Consider the following 22209-nt stretch of genomic DNA (forward strand, 5'->3'; position numbering starts at 1 on the left):
GATGATGTTAATGATGATGATGATGATGATGATGATGATGATGCCAGTGGTAATGTCGATGTTCATTATGATGATGATGTCGACGATGATGATGATGATGAAGATGATGATGTCGATGACATCGATAATGACGTCGATGAGGATAAGGATTTCGAAGATGATGACGATGGTGATGATGATGTCTATGATGATGTCGACGATGATGATGATGATGATGATGACGACAATGACGATGGCGATGATGACGATGATAATGATGATGATGATGATTATGTCGATGAGCATGATCATTGATAATGATGATGATGATGATGATAATGATGATGATGCCAGTGGTAATGTCGATGTTCATTATGATGATGATGTCGACGATGATGATGATGATGAAGATGATGATGTCGATGACATCGATAATGACGTCGATGAGGATAAGGATTTCGAAGATGATGACGATGATGATGACGATGTCTATGATGACGTCGACGATGATGATGATGATGATGATGATGACGACAATGACGATGGCGATGATGACGATGATAATGATGATGATGATGATTATGTCGATGAGCATGATCATTGATAATGATGATGATGATGATGATTATGATCTCAGTGATGGTGATGTCGATGATGATGATAATGTCGATTATAATGTTGATGATGGTGTCGATGATAATGATTATGTCGATGATCATGATCATGATGACGATGATATCGATAATGGTGTTAATGATGGTGTCGATGATGATGATGTCGAAGATGTTGATGTCGATGATGATGATGATATCGATGATGATGATGATGTCGATGATCATAATTATGCTGATGATGATGAAGTCGACGACGATGATGATGATAATGATGATGATCATTACAATACAATACAATACAATAGAATACAATACGTTACAATTAAATACAACACAGCACAGGACAAGTAATAGAATACATCAAAGAACAGTAAGTACATTACACTACACTACATTACAATACAATCTACCACAACACATGATAATGATGATGATGATTTTGATGATGTCGATCATGATGATGATGTCGAAGATGTCGATTATGATGTTGATGATGGTGTCGATGATGATGATGATGATGATGATGATGATGATGATGTCGAAGATGATGATGATGATTATGTCGAAAATGATGATGGTGATCATGATGATGACGGTTTCGATGATAACGATGTCGATGATGATAATGTCGATGATGGTGATGATATCAGTGATGGTGATGTCGATGACGATGATGATGATCTTGATGACGATGATGATCATGGTGATGATGATTTCGATAATTATGATTATGTCGATGATGATGATGACGATGATGATGATGTGGATGATCATGAATATGCTGATGATGATGTCGACGATTATGATGATGGTAATGATGATTTCAGTGATGGTGATGTCGATGATGATAATGATGATGATGATGATCATTACAATACAATACAATGACACAATATAATACAATACGATACAGTACATTACAATTCAATACAACAGAACACAACACAACTAATACAATGTATCACAGTACAGTAAATACAATATACTACACTGCAGTTCAGTACAACCTCACACAACAAATGCAATACAATACAATAGCATAATATTAACACAGTACAGTACATTACGATACACTACACTCAAGAATTCAATACAACACAGTACAGTATAATACGATACACTACACTGCAATCCAATGCAAAACAACATAACACAGTAATGCAATACAAGATAACACACTACATTACGATGCAATTCAACACAACACAACACAACACAACACAACACAACACAACACAACACAACACAACACAACACAACACAACACAACACAACACAACACAACACAACGAATACAATACAATACAATACAACACAACACAATACAATACAATGCAATACGACAGACTTTTTGCAATTCAATACAACACAATACAGTACAGTACAATACAATACGGCACATTGCAATTCAATACAACACAACACAATACATTTCAACACAGTACAGTATAATACGATGAAAAACGTTGGAATTCAGTACAACACAACACAATACAACACAACAAATACAATACAATACGCTACACTATACAGCTATTCAGTACAACACAACACAACAAATCAACACAACACAATACAATGCAATACGATATAATACAATACAATACAATACAATACAAAATACGATACGATACGATACGATACGATACGATACGATACGATACGTTGCAACACAAAACAGTAAAGTACAACACTGCAATTCAATACAATACAAAAAAAAAGAACAAATACACTACACTACACTATAATACAACCCAACACAAGAAACACAACCCAACACAACCCGACCCAAGACAAACGAACACAACACAACACAACACAACAATACAACACCACAATACAATACATACAATACAATACAATACGATGCAAATCAATACGACACAAGAGGACACAAACAACGAATGCAATACAAAATAACACAATACAATGCAATACGATACACATTTTACAATTCATTGCAACACAACACAACATAACACAACACAACAAATACAATAAAATGCAATACAACAGAATAGAATACAATACGATAAACTACGTTGGAGCTTTAAAACAACACAACAAATATAATACAATACAAAACAATACGATACACTCAGTAAAGTACAATATGATACACTATACTGCAATTCAATACAACACAACATATCAGTATCAGTATCAGTAGCTCAAGGAGGCGTCACTGCGTTCGGACAAATCCATATACGCTACACCACATCTGCCAAGCAGATGCCTGACCAGCAGCGTAACCCAACGCGCTTAGTCAGGCCTTGAGAAAAAATGATGATGATGTCGAAGATGATGATGATGATGATGTCGAAAATGATGATGGTGATCATGATCATGATGAAGATGAAGATAATGGTGATGACGGTTTCGATGATAACGATGTCGATGATGATAATGTCGATGATGATGATGATATCAGTGATGGTGATGTCGATGACGATGATGATCTTGATGACGATGATGATCATGGTGATGATGATTTCGATGATTATGATTATGTCGATGATGATGACGATGATGATGATGTGGATGATCATGAATATGCTGATGATGATGTCGACAATTATGAAGACGGTAATGATGATTTCAGTGATGGTGATGTCGATGATGATAATTATGATGATGATGATCATTACAATACAATACAATACAATACAATACAATACAATACAATACAATACAATACAATAACACAATATAATACAATACGATACAGTACGTTACAATTCAATACAACACAACACAACACAACAAATACATTTCAACACAGTACAGTATAATACGATGAAAAACGTTGGAATTCAGTACAACACAACACAATACAACACAACAAATACAATACAATACGCTACACTATACAGCTATTCAGTACAACACAACACAACAAATCAATACAACACAGTAAAGTACAATACACTGCGTCGAAATCCAATACAATACAACCGAACGGAACACAACAAAAACAATACAATACACTACGTTGCAATTCAATACAACATAATACCTACACTACACTTATATAATACAACACAACAAAACACACCAAATACAGTACAATACAACAAAATACAGTCCAATACGATACTTACAGTGCAAATCAACACAACACAAGAAATACAATACAATACAAAACCGTACAGTACAATACAATACACTGGTATATAATACAACACAACACAACAAATACAATACAACACAACACGGTAAAGTACAATATGATACACTACACTGCAATTCAATACAACACAACACAACAAACACAATACAATACAACACAACACAATACAACACAATACAGTACAACACAACACAATACAACACAACACAGTACAATGCAATACGATATAATACAATACAATACAATACAAAATACGATACGATACGATACGATACGATACGATACGTTGCAACTCAATACAACACAACACAACAAATACAATACAACACAAAACAGTAAAGTACAACACTGCAATTCAATACAATACAACAAAAAAGAACAAATACACTACACTACAATACAACCCAACACAAGAAAGACAACCCAACACAAGAAACCCAACCCAACCCAACCCGACCCAACACAACACAACACCACAATACAATACAATACATACAATACAATACAATACAATACGATGCAAATCAATACGACACAAGAGGACACAAACAACGAATGCAATACAAAATAACACAATACAATGCAATACGATACACATTTTACAATTCATTACAACACAACACAACAAATACAATAAAATGCAATACAACAGAATAGAATACAATACGATAAACTACGTTGGAGCTTAAAACAACACAACAAATATAATACAATACAAAACAATACGATACACTCAGTAAAGTACCATATGATACACTATACTGCAATTCAATACAACACAACATATCAGTATCAGTATCAGTAGCTCAAGGAGGCGTCACTGCGTTCGGACAAATCCATATACGCTACACCACATCTGCCAAGCAGATGCCTGACCAGCAGCGTAACCCAACGCGCTTAGTCGGACAAATCCATATACGCTACACCACATCTGCCAAGCAGATGCCTGACCAGCAGCGTAACCCAACGCGCTTAGTCAGGCCTTGAGAAAAAAAAAGAAAAAAAAAGCGTACATAAATAAATAAATAATAATTATGATGAAAAAAAAAGATAGTAGTAATGAAAATAATGATAAAATAATAATAATAATAAATAAATAATTAAATAAGACAACAATGATGAAAAAAAGCAAATAAATATAAAAGATGAAGACACACATTCACACATACACCCACACATGCATAACAGATATGCCCCCAAAACGCAGTTTCATAGATATGAAAGCACAGTCAAATGCATATAAACGTACATGAGCTCCAACACACACACACACACACACACACACACACACACACACACACACACACACACACACACACACACACACACACACACACACACACAACACAACACAACATAACAAATACAATACAATACAACACAGTACAGTACAATACAATACGCTATACAATTTGATACAACACAATACAACAAACACAACACAATACCATACACACCATTGCAATGCAATACAACACAACAAATACAATGCAATACAACACAACAAATACAATACGACACAACACAATAATACAACATAAAACAACACAAAAAATACAAACGAAGAAGGAACATCAGAGATCCATAAGCTCAGAATGGTGTTGTGTTCTTTTTTGATCATATATATATATATATGATGATGATGATGATGATGATAGTGATGATGATGATGTCGAAGATGATAATGATGATGATGATCATGTCAATGTTGATGTCTACGGGAAGGACGACGACGATGTCGATGATATCGATGATGATGTCGATGATGATGATGATGACGATGTCGATGATGATGATATCGATGAGGTCCATGATGATGATGATGACGCTGACGATGTCTATGATGATGAGGAGGAGGAGGTTGAGAAGGATGAATATGATGATGATGTCGATGATGATGATATCGATTACGTTGATGATGATGTCGATGACGATGATGATGATAATGTTGATGGAGATGATGATGATGATAATGATGATGATCATGATCATTATCATGAAGACGAAGACTATGGTGATGATGGAGTGGATGATGAGGTTAATGATGATGATGATGATGATGATGATGATGATGATGATGGTGATGATGACGACGATGATGTCGATGATGATGTCAATGATTATGATAATGACGATGATGATGATTGTGACAATGTTGATAATGATGATGATGATGTGGATGATGATGATATCGATGATGACGTCGATAGAGTACATGATTACAATGATGATGATGTCGATGATAATGACGACGTTATCGACGACGACGACGATGATGATAATGATAATGATGATGTCGATGATTATAATGATAATGATGATGATGATAATGATGCTGTCGGTGATGATGATCATGATAATGATGATGTCGATGATGATATCGATGATGATGGTGATGTTAATGATGATGATCAGATCGATGATGATAATGATGATAATGTAAATTATGATGATGATGATGACGATGTCAATGATGATGTCGATGATGATGTCCATGATAACAATTACGATAATGATGTCGATGATAATGATGGCGATGTCGATGATGATGATGATAATGATGATGTCGAGGACGATGATGAAGTTGGTGATGATTATAATGTTGATGATGATGATGATATATGATGATGATGATGATGATGATGATGATGATGATGTCCATAATGGTGATGATGATGATGATGATGATGATGATGTCGATGATGATATCGATGATGATGATGATGATGATTTCGATAATGATGATGACGATATCGATGATGATGATCATCATCATTATGATAATTATCATGAAGACTATGGTGATGATGATACCGATGGTGACGATGTCGATGATGATGATGATGATGATGGTGTCGATGGTGATACTGATGATGATGATGATGATGCCAATTATAATTATGATGTCGATGATGATGATGACGATATCGATGATGACGATGATGATGATGATGGTAATGCTGATGAGGTCCATGATTATAATGATAATGATGATGCCGATAATGATGATGAAGATATCTACGCACATCATGATGATGATGATGATGATGATGGTGATGATTATGATGATGTCGATCGTGAAGTTGATGAAGATAATGATTACTATGATGATTACAATGATGTCGATGATGATGTCAATTACGTCGATGATGATGTCGAAAACATCGATGATGATGTCAATGTTGGAAATGATGATGTTGATGTCGAAGATGATGTTGATGTTTAATATGTCGATGATGATGAAGATGATGATGTCGATGACGATGACATCGATGATAATGATGATGTCGATGATGATAATGATGATGTGAATTATGATGATGGTGATCATGAGGCTGATGGTGATAACGATGACGACGATGTCGATGATGATGATGTCGAATGATGATGATGATGTTGTCGATGATGATGACGATAAAGGTGATGATGATGATGATGATGACGATGATAGTGATGATGATGATCTCAGTGACGATGACGTCGATGATGATGTCGATGATCATGATGATGTCGATGATTATGATAATGGCGATAATGATAATGATGATGATGATGATGGTGATGATTTCGATAATGAAGATGAAGATGTCGACGATGATGTCGACGATAATGTCGATGATCATGATGTTGATGATATTGATGATGATGATGATCAATTACGATGATGATGATGAGGATGATGACGTTGATGATGATGATGATGATGATGATAATGATGACGATAATGATACTGATGTCGATGATGATGTTGATGATGATGACGGTATCGATCATGATGATAATGAAGATGATATCAATGATGATGATTATGATAATGATGTCGATAATGATACTGATGTCGATGATGATGATGATGTTGATGATGATGATGGTATGGATCATGATGATAATGATGATGATGTCGATGATGATGATAATGAAGATGATGATTGTGTCGATGATGATGATGATGATGTCGATGATAGTCATATCGATGATTATGACGATGTCGATGATGACGATGATAATTTCGATGATGATGATGTCAGTGATGGTGACGTCGATGATGATGTCGATGATGATGATGTCGATGTTGATGATCACGTCGAGAATGATATGATGAAGATGTCGATCCTATGTCCATGATGATGATGATGATGATGTCGATGATGATGGTGTCCATGATGATGATGATGATGATGACGACAATGATGATGATATCGAGGATGAGGATGCTGGTAATGATTATGATGACAGTGATGGTGACGTAGATGATGATGGTGACGTCGATGATCATGATGATGATGATGATGTCGAGGATGGCGATGTCGATGGTAATAATGATTTTGATGATGATGTCGATGATGATGATGACGGTGATGATGGTGATGATGATGATGTCCATGATGATGATGGATAATGATGATGATTATAATGTTGATGTTGATTTCGATTATGATGACGACGATATCGATGATGATGCTGATGTCGATGATGAAGGTAATGATGATGATGTCGATGGTGATGTCGAAAACGACGACGATGATGTGGAATGTGATGTCGATGATATCGATGATCATTTCGATGATGATGTCGATAAGGATGATGATGACGATGTCGATGATGATCATGATGTCGATAATGATAATAATGATGATGATGTCGATGAGAATGTCGACGACGATGATGATGATGATGTCGATGATGATGGTGTCCATGATGATGATGGTTATGATGATATCTATGATGATCATGATGATTTCGATGATATCGACGATGATGATGATGATGATGACGATGTCTATTAAGATGATGTCGGTGATGTCGATGATGATGATGTCGATTATGATGATGTGATTGATGATCATTATCATGATTATGTAGATGATGTCGACGATGATGATGATGATGTCGATGATTATGATTATGATGATGATAATGATGACGATGTCGATGATGATGATGATGATGTTGATGTAGTTGTTGTGTATGATGATGTCGATTATGATGATGCTGATGTCGATGATGATGATGTCGATGATTATGATGATGATAATTATGATGAAGATGATGATGTCGATGATGTCGATGATGCTGATTTCGTTGATGATGATGTTGATGATGATGATAATGAAGATGATGATGATGTCAGTGATGGTGACGTCGATGATGATGATGATGATGTTGATGATCACGTCGATAATGATATGATGAAGATGTCGATCGTAATGTCCATGATGATGATGATGATGATGTCGATGATGATGGTGTCCATGATGATAATGATGATGATGATGACGACAATGGCGATGATATAGAGGATGAGGATGCTGGTAATGATTATGTCAGTGATAGTGACGTAGATGATGATGGTGACGTCGATGATGATGATGATGTCGATGATGGTGATGTCGATGGTGATAATGATTTTGATGATGATGTCGATGATGATGACGATGATGATGGTGATGATGATGATGTCCATGAGGATGATGGATAATGATGATGATTATAATGATGGTGATGATGTCGATGATGATAGTAATGATGATGATGATGTCGATGGTGATGTCGACAACGACGACGATGATGATGAATGTGATGTCGATGATGTCGATGATCATTTCGATAATGATGTCGATAAGGATGATGATGACAATGTCGATAATGATGTCGATGATGATCATGTTGTCGATAATGTTAATGATGATGATGATTTCGATGATAATGTCGACGATGATGATGATGATGTCGATGATGATGGTGTCCATGATGATGATGATGATGATGATGATGATGATGATGATGATGATGGTGATGGTGATGATGATGAATATGACGATGATGATGATGACGATGTCAATGATGATGTCGATGATGATGATGATGATGATGATGATGATGATGATGACGATGTCGATGAAGATGATGTGGATGATGTTGATTATGATGATGTCCATGATGATCATTATCATGATGATGTTGATGATGTCGACTATGATGATCATGATGTGGATGATTGTGATTATGATGATGATAATGATGATGTCGATGTTGTCTATGATGATGTCGATGATGATGATGATGATGATGATGATGATGATGATGATGGCGATTATGTCGATGATGTCGTAGATGATGATGTTGATGATAATGTCGATGATGAGATGATGGTGATAATGATGATGATGGTGATGATGGTGAAGTCACAACAGAACACAACACAACAGAACTCAACACAACACAACACAACACAAAATGGAACACAACACCAACAATACATTTCCAGATAATACAATACAATACGATACGCTTCTTTGAATATTCAGTACAACACAAAACAATACACCACAACAAATACAATGCAATACCACACAATACAATACAATATGCTACACTACGTTGGAATTCAATACAACAGAAAACAACACAACACAATACAACAAATACGGTATATTGCCACACAGTAGAATCCATTACAATACACATTACAATCCAATACAGCAAAACACAACAAATACAATGCAATACAGTTCAACACAGCACAACACAACACAACATAGCAAATACAATTCAATACAATACAGTACAATACGATACTCTACACTGTAATTCAATAGAAGACAACAAAACAAATGCAATACAACACACTACAGTAGAATACTTACACTACACTGCAATTTAATACAACACAACACAACAAAATACAACACAACAAATACCATACAATACAACAGTACAGTCCAATACGATACACTACACTGCAATTTAATACAACCTAACAAAAAAACAACAAAAAAACAACAACAATACAATACAACACAGTACAGTACAAAACGATACACTACACTGCAATTCAATACAAAACAACACAACACAGTAAATACAATAAAAGACAAGACAATAAACTGCATGCAATACAACACAACACAACATATACAATACAACACAGTAAAGTACAATACTACACTCCAATTCAATACAACACAATCAAACACAACAAATACAATACAACACAACACAAGAAATACAATAAAGTAAACCAGAATACAATACAATACTGCCTTGAAACTGAATACAACAGAAAACAACACAATACAATACAAAACAATACAATACGATAAACTACACTGCAATTGATTAAAACACTACACACTAAATACAATACAATTCGTCCGTCGGGATCAACGAGGACCATCCTAGTCATCTGTTGTATGCAAGCAGATGCTCCAAATGTTTTACACATCTGTTGTCTGTAGTGTTTTAACATACGGAGCCGTGTGCTGGGGGGGGGAAACCTGACCAAACATGACAAAGACAGGTTGGAAAAAGTCATTAGGAAAGCGGGTGGGGTGGTGGGTATAAGACAAGACACCTTTAGCGACATGCACAATAGAAAACTGACTGACAGACTAATAACAATTTTGACCGATGTAAGACACCCACTACATGATGACATTAAGAGCAGAAAGTCAGACATAAGTGGTAGGTTTAGAGCTCCACGCGCAAGAACATCTCGATACATTAATTCATTTATTCCTACAGCCATTCGCGCACACAATCAAAACATCCAATACACTAAGTGAACCCTCCCACCCCCCAAGCCCCCTCGCCACAGCAACACCTGAACTTCACCAGCAGACGAGTGTATGGGAGCAGACATTATGCGTGCATGTGGGAATGAGCGGGTGAGCACGGGCAAGCAAGCATTTTTGTGTGTGTGTGATCGGAAGTGATTTTTAAATATTTTCTTATTTTACTTGGATTTCATGTATCTTAATGTTAATGTTCTAATCTTATTGGCGTGACATATGTTATGTGCATGCATACGTTGTTTGTGTGTGTGTGAGTGTGTGTGTGTGTGTGTGTGTGTGTGTGTGTGTGTGTGTGTGTGTGTGTGTGTGTGTGTGTGTGTGTGTGTGTGTGTGTGTGTGTGTGTGTGCATTTTACTTATATATACGATTTATTCCCTTGATGTTTTTATTTATGTATTGTTGTACAATACCTTATGGTCTTAACGTGTGTGTGTGTGTGTGTGTGTGTGTGTGTGTGTGTGTGTGTGTGTGTGTGTGTGTGTGCATGTGTGTGTATGTGTGTGTGGGTGTGTGTGCGTGCGTGCGCGCATGTCGTTTTTAGTAATCTTATACCCTTTTTTTGTTGGATGTTTTCATTTGTTAATATTGTTGTGCAATACCCTATTGTCTTAACATGAGTATGTGTGTGTCGTCAGCTATTGGGAATTCTTATTTGACTAGTTTTAATCTCTTCTTATGTTGCGAATGATTTTATGCCAGTGTTTACAATGAGCCTGTGATTGCACAACTTAATTTCCATGTGGATTAATAAAGTGTTTTTGATTGATTGATTGATTGATTGATAGGGGTGCGCAGATGACTGTTCAGGCCAATCCGGGCCCGGAAGGTTCTGACGCAGTGTGGAGAAGGGATGGTGGCGGCTGTCGGGGACTTGCTGGCACTACTTTTCATGGCCTGTCTGCGTTGCTCTACTGCAGCGATTCTGTTGGCCTCACAGGATTTGGCGCCTTTGCGGACAGCTGAACGCCACTTTGGTCTGTCCATTGCATTCAGCTCCCATGTGTCGTGGCTGATGTTGAAGGCCTTCAGAGAAGCTTTCAGAGTGTCTTTGAAGCGCTTCTTTTGGCCTCCATGGGAGCGCTTGCCATGTTGGAGTTCGCCATACAGCAGTTTCTTGGGGAGCCGGTGGTCTGGCATGCGAACTACATGGCCTGCCCAGCGCAGCTGGGCCTTCATCAAGATGGTGTAGATGCTGGGCAAGTTTGCACGAGTGAGCACCTCTGATCTTCTCTTGCCACTTTATGCCGAGAAGTTTTCTGAGGCTGGTGGTGTGAAAGTGGTTCAGCTTTTTGGCGTGGCGTTTGTAGACCGTCCATGATTCACATCCATAGAGCAGTGTGGCTTTGTATACTTTGAGCTTCGTCTCCAGGGTGATGCCTCTCCTGTTCCAAACGTTCTTATGGAGTCTGCCGAAGGCAGCGCTGGCTTTGGCGAGTCTGGCATTCACCTCGGCGTCGATGACAACTGTGCGAGAGAGTGTACTGCCCAGGTATGTGAACTTGTCCACCGCGTTCAGTCGTTGCCCGTTGATGAAGATGTTTGGTTCAACGTAAGGCTTTCCTGGAGCTGGCTGGTGCATCACCTCAGTCTTCTTTGTGCTGATTGTGAGGCCAAAGTTGTCACAGGCAGCAGAGAACGTGTCGACGCTGTGTTGCATGTCAGCCTCGGAGGCAGTGTTGAGAGCGCAGTCATCAGCAAACAGGAAGTCGTTGACGGTGTCTGTCCTCACCTTGATTTTTGCTTGAAGTCTTCTGAGATTGAAGAGTGAGCCATCTGTGCGGTACCTGATACCAATGCCTACGTCAGTGTCTCTGAAGGCATCTGTCAGCATGGCTGAAAACACGAGACTGAATAGGGTGGGGTCAAGAACACACCCTTGCTTGACTCCGTTGGAGACAGGGAATGGTTCTCAAGTCCCTCCGTTGTCTTGGACTCGGGCATCCCATCGTGTAGTTGCCGTATGATGGTGATGAACTTTCCGGGACATCCGTACTTCTCCAAGATTCTCCAAAGGCCATCTCTGCTAACAGTATCGAAGGCCTTGGTCAGATCGACATATGTGGAGTAAAGGTCGGCGTTCTGTTCCTGACACTTCTCCTGGAGCTGCCTGGCAGCAAACACCATGTCGATAGTCCCGCGTTCTTTCCGGATTCCACACTGGCTCTCTGGTAGGAGACCTTGCTCAAGGTGCGCTATGAGACGTTTGAGTAGCACTCTGGCCAGAGTCTTGCCTGCAACGGACAGCAGGGATATTCCACGATAGTTGTCACAGGCCTGACGATTTCCTTTGCGCTTGTACAGGTGTATGATGGAAGCGTCTTTGAAGTCCTGTGGAACTTCCTCATGCTGCCAGATGAGCTGGAACAGCTGATGAAGCTTCTCAGTCAGCGCCATACCACATTCTTTGTAGACCTCAGCTGGAATGGAGTCTGAGCCAGGGGCTTTGCCATTGGATAGCAGACGGATAGCTTTCTTGGTCTCCTCCAAAGTTGGAATGGCATCCAATGATTCACTGACTGGCACCTGGGGGAGTCGGTTGATGGCTTCATCATTGATTGTGGAAGGGCGGTTCAGTACACCATCTCTCAAGGATCCCGTCCTTGTCAGTGATTAGGGTAGAACCATCAGCACTGAGGAGTGGAGCAGATCCAGAGGTGGTGGGGCCATAGACTTCTTTCAGGCCGTTATAGAAGTTCTTCATGTCGTTCCTGTCTGCAAAGCCCTGGATCTCATCAGCTTTGTTGCTCAACCAGGAATCCTGCATCTGCCGCAGCTTCAGCTGGATGGTGCTGCGTGCGCTCTTCAGTATATCTTTCTTTGACTGTGACTTGGAATCTTCAATGTGGGCTCTGTAGGCTTGGCGTTTGTCTTCCAGCAGCTGCTTGATCTCAGTGCAGTTCTCATCAAACCAATCTGTGCTTCCTGGCAGAAGGCACCAGACACTCCATGGCAGTGTTGTACACCGTCTCATGCAGTGCGTCCCATGCTGCCTCCACATTCTGGTTGTCCAGCACGGTGGACTCAAGGCGTTCCTCCAGGGTGTCAGCAAAGCTCTGCTTGATTTTGCCTAGCTCCAGCTTGTTGACATTCAGGCGTTTGGGTGCTTTCATGCCCTGAGGCCGTCTCTTGGGCTGGATGCGGAGGTTTAAGTTTGGAGACGATAAGGCGGTGGTCTGTCCAGCACTCGGCGCCGCACATGGCCCTCGTGACTCGTACGTCCTGCCTGTCCCTCTTCCTGACGATGACAAAGTCGATGAGATGTCAATGCCCAGAGCGAGGATGCATCCATGACGTCCTGTTACGGGTAGGGAGGCAGAAGATGGTGTTTGTGATAAGAAGGTCGTGCTCGGCACATGTCTGGAGAAGTAGTTGACCATTGCTGTTACAGTTGCCAACCCCATGCTTCCCAATCACGCCTTCCCAGGAGGTGCTGTCACGCCAACTCTCGCGTTAAGGTCACCAAGAATGATGAGCTTGTCTGCGTTGGGAACAGTGGTGATGACAGCGTTCAGGTCCTCGTAGAACTTGTCCTTGATCTCATCCGGGTTGGTCATGGTGGGCGCGTAGGCGCTGACAATGGTGGTAAACTTCTTCCCGTTGCATAAAGGGAGTTTCATCATCATCAGGCGATCGTTCACTCCTTTCGGGGGGCCAGCCAGCTTGCCAACGAGGGTTGTCTTCACTGCAAAGCCAACTCCAGCCTCACGTCTCTCTTCAGGTCCGCGACCACTCCAAAAGAAGGTGTAGCCTGTGCCTCGCTCACAGTCTGGTCTCACTTAAGGCAGCGATGTCGATGTTATACCTAGCGAGTTCACTCGCAATGAGTGCTGTGCGTCTCTGTGGTCTGTCTGAGTCGCCTCTGTCCAGAAGCGTACGCACGTTCCATGTGGCAATAGTCAATGGGGTGCTCCTTGTTTTCTTCTTTGTTTCCTTTGTGTGTCGACCGCTTGAGTAGGGTCCCCGTCAGCCGCGGTATGCTGACTAGGGTGGTGTGGAGCAGGCAATGTTTAGGGCACCTTTTCTAGCCTCTTTCTCATGCCATGGAGGTGAGCAATGCTGTCCAGAAGAGGGCTCAGGGGGCTGCCGATCTCCACCGCTGCTCCAGTCGGTGAAAAACGACCCTATGGCCTGAGCCGCCTGTGTGTAGGTCCGCGGCTACTACCAGTGTACCCACACCTGTCGCTTCGTCGCTCGCCTGTCGCCACAGGGCTTGGGGAAAATGATGGTATGGGATGAAGGATGACTGATGACTTGCGCGATGACTTTGTTTATAGTGAGGAGTTGCGCACCGTCGACCTCACTCCGGATGCAGTGGATGACCAGGATGTCCTATGTGCCTCATCCTGCCCTCAGCACTCCACAGTGCTCTGCTGCAACCGCCTTCCTCTCCGTTGAACCATGAAGGTTTCTTCCGCAGAGTCCGCCGGATCCAGTCTTCACATGCTTGGGTAGACAAGCCCTAACTCACCGAGGGTTTGAGACCCGTCGGCTACCCTCGCCTAGTTTAGCCAGCCTGTCAAAGCTGTTGCCCGGGGGTTGGGCGCTGACGCATGCTAGCAGCTTCTAGGACCCATAGGTGAGAGCTGAGTGCCAGTGGGGACCAACAGAGGACGAACCACTCCCTGAAGAGCGTGACAATCCCCCCCTCTAGAGATACTACCCCTCCCGTGCACCCCTAACCCCCAGATGTCGATGATTTTGATGACGATGATTATGGTGATGATGATGATGTCCATGATGATGATGGATAATGATGATGATTATAATGTTGATGTTGATTTCGATTATGATGACGACGATATCGATGATGATGCTGATGTCGATGATGAAGGTAATGATGATGATGTCGATGGTGATGTCGAAAACGACGACGATGATGTGGAATGTGATGTCGATGATATCGATGATCATTTCGATGATGATGTCGATAAGGATGATGATGACGATGTCGATGATGATCATGATGTCGATAATGATAATAATGATGATGATGTCGATGAGAATGTCGACGACGACGATGATGATGATGTCGATGATGATGGTGTCCATGATGATGATGGTTATGATGATATCTATGATGATCATGATGATTTCGATGATATCGACGATGATGATGATGATGATGACGATGTCTATTAAGATGATGTCGGTGATGTCGATGATGATGATGTCGATTATGATGATGTGATTGATGATCATTATCATGATTATGTAGATGATGTCGACGATGATGATGATGATGTCGATGATTATGATTATGATGATGATAATGATGACGATGTCGATGATGATGATGATGATGTTGATGTAGTTGTTGTGTATGATGATGTCGATTATGATGATGCTGATGTCGATGATGATGATGTCGATGATTATGATGATGATAATTATGATGAAGATGATGATGTCGATGATGTCGATGATGCTGATTTCGTTGATGATGATGTTGATGATGATGATAATGAAGATGATGATGATGTCAGTGATGGTGACGTCGATGATGATGATGATGATGTTGATGATCACGTCGATAATGATATGATGAAGATGTCGATCGTAATGTCCATGATGATGATGATGATGATGTCGATGATGATGGTGTCCATGATGATAATGATGATGATGATGACGACAATGGCGATGATATAGAGGATGAGGATGCTGGTAATGATTATGATGTCAGTGATAGTGACGTAGATGATGATGGTGACGTCGATGATGATGATGATGATGATGTCGATGATGGTGATGTCGATGGTGATAATGATTTTGATGATGATGTCGATGATGATGACGATGATGATGGTGATGATGATGATGTCCATGATGATGATGGATAATGATGATGATTATAATGATGGTGATGATGTCGATGATGATGGTAATGATGATGATGATGTCGATGGTGATGTCGACAACGACGACGATGATGATGAATGTGATGTCGATGATGTCGATGATCATTTCGATAATGATGTCGATAAGGATGATGATGACAATGTCGATAATGATGTCGATGATGATCATGTTGTCGATAATGTTAATGATGATGATGATTTCGATGATAATGTCGACGATGATGATGATGATGATGTCGATGATGATGGTGTCCATGATGATGATGATGATGATGATGATGATGATGATGATGATGGTGATGGTGATGATGATGAATATGACGATGATGATGATGACGATGTCAATGATGATGTCGATGATGATGATGATGATGATGATGATGATGATGACGATGTCGATGAAGATGATGTGGATGATGTTGATTATGATGATGTCCATGATGATCATTATCATGATGATGTTGATGATGTCGACGATGATGATCATGATGTGGATGATTGTGATTATGATGATGATAATGATGATGTCGATGTTGTCTATGATGATGATGATGATGATGATGATGATGATGATGATGATGATGATGATGATGATGGCGATTATGTCGATGATGTCGTAGATGATGATGTTGATGATAATGTCGATGATGAGATGATGGTGATAATGATGATGATGGTGATGATGGTGAAGTCACAACAGAACACAACACAACAGAACTCAACACAACACAACACAACACAAAATGGAACACAACACCAACAATACATTTCCAGATAATACAATACAATACGATACGCTTCTTTGAATATTCAGTACAACACAAAACAATACACCACAACAAATACAATGCAATACCACACAATACAATACAATATGCTACACTACGTTGGAATTCAATACAACAGAAAACAACACAACACAATACAACAAATACGGTATATTGCCACACAGTAGAATCCATTACAATACACATTACAATCCAATACAGCAAAACACAACAAATACAATGCAATACAGTTCAACACAGCACAACACAACACAACATAGCAAATACAATTCAATACAATACAGTACAATACGATACTCTACACTGTAATTCAATAGAAGACAACAAAACAAATGCAATACAACACACTACAGTAGAATACTTACACTACACTGCAATTTAATACAACACAACACAACAAAATACAACACAACAAATACCATACAATACAACAGTACAGTCCAATACGATACACTACACTGCAATTTAATACAACCTAACAAAAAAACAACAACAACAAAAAAACAACAATACAATACAACACAGTACAGTACAAAACGATACACTGCACTGCAATTCAATACAAAACACAACACAGTAAATACAATAAAAGACAAGACAATAAACTGCATGCAATACAACACAACACAACATATACAATACAACACTACAATACTACACTCCAATTCAATACAACACAATCAAACACAACAAATACAATACAACACAACACAAGAAATACAATAAAGTAAACCAGAATACAATACAATACGATACACTGCCTTGAAACTGAATACAACAGAAAACAACACAATACAATACAAAACAATACAATACGATAAACTACACTGCAATTGATTAAAACACTACACACTAAATACAATACAATTCGTCCGTCGGGATCAACGAGGACCATCCTAGTCATCTGTTGTATGCAAGCAGATGCTCCAAATGTTTTACACATCTGTTGTCTGTAGTGTTTTAACATACGGAGCCGTGTGCTGGGGGGGAAACCTGACCAAACATGACAAAGACAGGTTGGAAAAAGTCATTAGGAAAGCGGGTGGGGTGGTGGGTATAAGACAAGACACCTTTAGCGACATGCACAATAGAAAACTGACTGACAGACTAATAACAATTTTGACCGACGTAAGACACCCACTACATGATGACATTAATAGCAGAAGGTCAGACATAAGTGGTAGGTTTAGAGCTCCACGCGTAAGAACATCTCGATACATTAATTCATTTATTCCTACAGCCATTCGCGCACACAATCAAAACATCCAATACACTAAGTGAACCCTCCCACCCCCCAAGCCCCCTCGCCACAGCAACACCTGAACTTCACCAGCAGACGAGTGTATGGGAGCAGACATTATGCGTGCATGTGGGAATGAGCGGGTGAGCACGGGCAAGCAAGCATTTTTGTGTGTGTGTGATCGGAAGTGATTTTTAAATATTTTCTTATTTTACTTGGATTTCATGTATCTTAATGTTAATGTTCTAATCTTATTGGTGTGAGATATGTTATGTGCATGCATACGTTGTTTGTGTGTGTGTGTGTGTGTGTGTGTGTGTGTGTGTGTGTGTGTGTGTGTGTGTGTGTGTGTGTGTGTGTGCATTTTACTTATATATACGATTTATTCCCTTGATGTTTTTATTTATGTATTGTTGTACAATACCTTATGGTCTTAACGTGTGTGTGTGTGTGTGTGTGTGCATGTGTGTGTATGTGTGTGTGGGTGTGTGTGCGTGCGTGCGCGCATGTCATTTTTAGTAATGTTATACCCTTTTTTTGTTGGATGTTTTCATTTGTTAATATTGTTGTGCAATACCCTATTGTCTTAACATGAGTATGTGTGGGGGGTGGGGGGGTTAGTATATCGTCAGCTATTGGGAATTCTTATTTGACTAGTTTTAATCTCTTCTTATGTTGCGCACGATTTTATGCCAGTGTTTACAATGAGCCTGTGATTGCACAACTTAATTTCCATGTGGATTAATAAAGTGTTTTTGATTGATTGATTGATTGATTGATGCGTGCATGTGGGAATGAGCGGGTGAGCACGGGCAAGCAAGCATTTTTGTGTGTGTGTGATCGGAAGTGATTTTTAAATATTTTCTTATTTTACTTGGATTTCATGTATCTTAATACGATTTATTCCCTTGATGTTTTTATTTATGTATTGTTGTACAATACCTTATGGTCTTAACGTGTGTGTGTGTGTGTGTGTGTGTGTGTGTGTGTGTGTGCATGTGTGTGTATGTGTGTGTGGGTGTGTGTGCGTGCGTGCGCGCATGTCGTTTTTAGTAATCTTATACCCTTTTTTTGTTGGATGTTTTCATTTGTTAATATTGTTGTGCAATACCCTATTGTCTTAACATGAGTATGTGTGTGTGGGGGGTGGGGGGGTTAGTATATCGTCAGCTATTGGGAATTCTTATTTGACTAGTTTTAATCTCTTCTTATGTTGCGAATGATTTTATGCCAGTGTTTACAATGAGCCTGTGATTGCACAACTTAATTTCCATGTGGATTAATAAAGTGTTTTTGATTGATTGATTGATTGATTGATAGGGGTGCGCAGATGACTGTTCAGGCCAATCCGGGCCCGGAAGGTTCTGACGCAGTGTGGAGAAGGGATGGTGGCGGCTGTCGGGGACTTGCTGGCACTACTTTTCATGGCCTGTCTGCGTTGCTCTACTGCAGCGATTCTGTTGGCCTCACAGGATTTGGCGCCTTTGCGGACAGCTGAACGCCACTTTGGTCTGTCCATTGCATTCAGCTCCCATGTGTCGTGGCTGATGTTGAAGGCCTTCAGAGAAGCTTTCAGAGTGTCTTTGAAGCGCTTCTTTTGGCCTCCATGGGAGCGCTTGCCATGTTGGAGTTCGCCATACAGCAGTTTCTTGGGGAGCCGGTGGTCTGGCATGCGAACTACATGGCCTGCCCAGCGCAGCTGGGCCTTCATCAAGATGGTGTAGATGCTGGGCAAGTTTGCACGAGTGAGCACCTCTGATCTTCTCTTGCCACTTTATGCCGAGAAGTTTTCTGAGGCTGGTGGTGTGAAAGTGGTTCAGCTTTTTGGCGTGGCGTTTGTAGATTCACATCCATAGAGCAGTGTGGCTTTGTATACTTTGAGCTTCGTCTCCAGGGTGATGCCTCTCCTGTTCCAAACGTTCTTATGGAGTCTGCCGAAGGCAGCGCTGGCTTTGGCGAGTCTGGCATTCACCTCGGCGTCGATGACAACTGTGCGAGAGAGTGTACTGCCCAGGTATGTGAACTTGTCCACCGCGTTCAGTCGTTGCCCGTTGATGAAGATGTTTGGTTCAACGTAAGGCTTTCCTGGAGCTGGCTGGTGCATCACCTCAGTCTTCTTTGTGCTGATTGTGAGGCCAAAGTTGTCACAGGCAGCAGAGAACGTGTCGACGCTGTGTTGCATGTCAGCCTCGGAGGCAGTGTTGAGAGCGCAGTCATCAGCAAACAGGAAGTCGTTGACGGTGTCTGTCCTCACCTTGATTTTTGCTTGAAGTCTTCTGAGATTGAAGAGTGAGCCATCTGTGCGGTACCTGATACCAATGCCTACGTCAGTGTCTCTGAAGGCATCTGTCAGCATGGCTGAAAACACGAGACTGAATAGGGTGGGGTCAAGAACACACCCTTGCTTGACTCCGTTGGAGACAGGGAATGGTTCTCAAGTCCCTCCGTTGTCTTGGACTCGGGCATCCCATCGTGTAGTTGCCGTATGATGGTGATGAACTTTCCGGGACATCCGTACTTCTCCAAGATTCTCCAAAGGCCATCGTCAGATCGACATATGTGGAGTAAAGGTCGGCGTTCTGTTCCTGACACTTCTCCTGGAGCTGCCTGGCAGCAAACACCATGTCGATAGTCCCGCGTTCTTTCCGGATTCGACACTGGCTCTCTGGTAGGAGACCTTGCTCAAGGTGCGCTATGAGACGTTTGAGTAGCACTCTGGCCAGAGTCTTGCCTGCAACGGACAGCAGGGATATTCCACGATAGTTGTCACAGGCCTGACGATTTCCTTTGCGCTTGTACAGGTGTATGATGGAAGCGTCTTTGAAGTCCTGTGGAACTTCCTCATGCTGCCAGATGAGCTGGAACAGCTGATGAAGCTTCTCAGTCAGCGCCATACCACATTCTTTGTAGACCTCAGCTGGAATGGAGTCTGAGCCAGGGGCTTTGCCATTGGATAGCAGACGGATAGCTTTCTTGGTCTCCTCCAAAGTTGGAATGGCATCCAATGATTCACTGACTGGCACCTG

Source organism: Babylonia areolata, chromosome 8, assembly GCF_041734735.1.
Source record: "Babylonia areolata isolate BAREFJ2019XMU chromosome 8, ASM4173473v1, whole genome shotgun sequence".
NCBI lineage: Eukaryota > Metazoa > Mollusca > Gastropoda > Neogastropoda > Buccinidae > Babylonia > Babylonia areolata.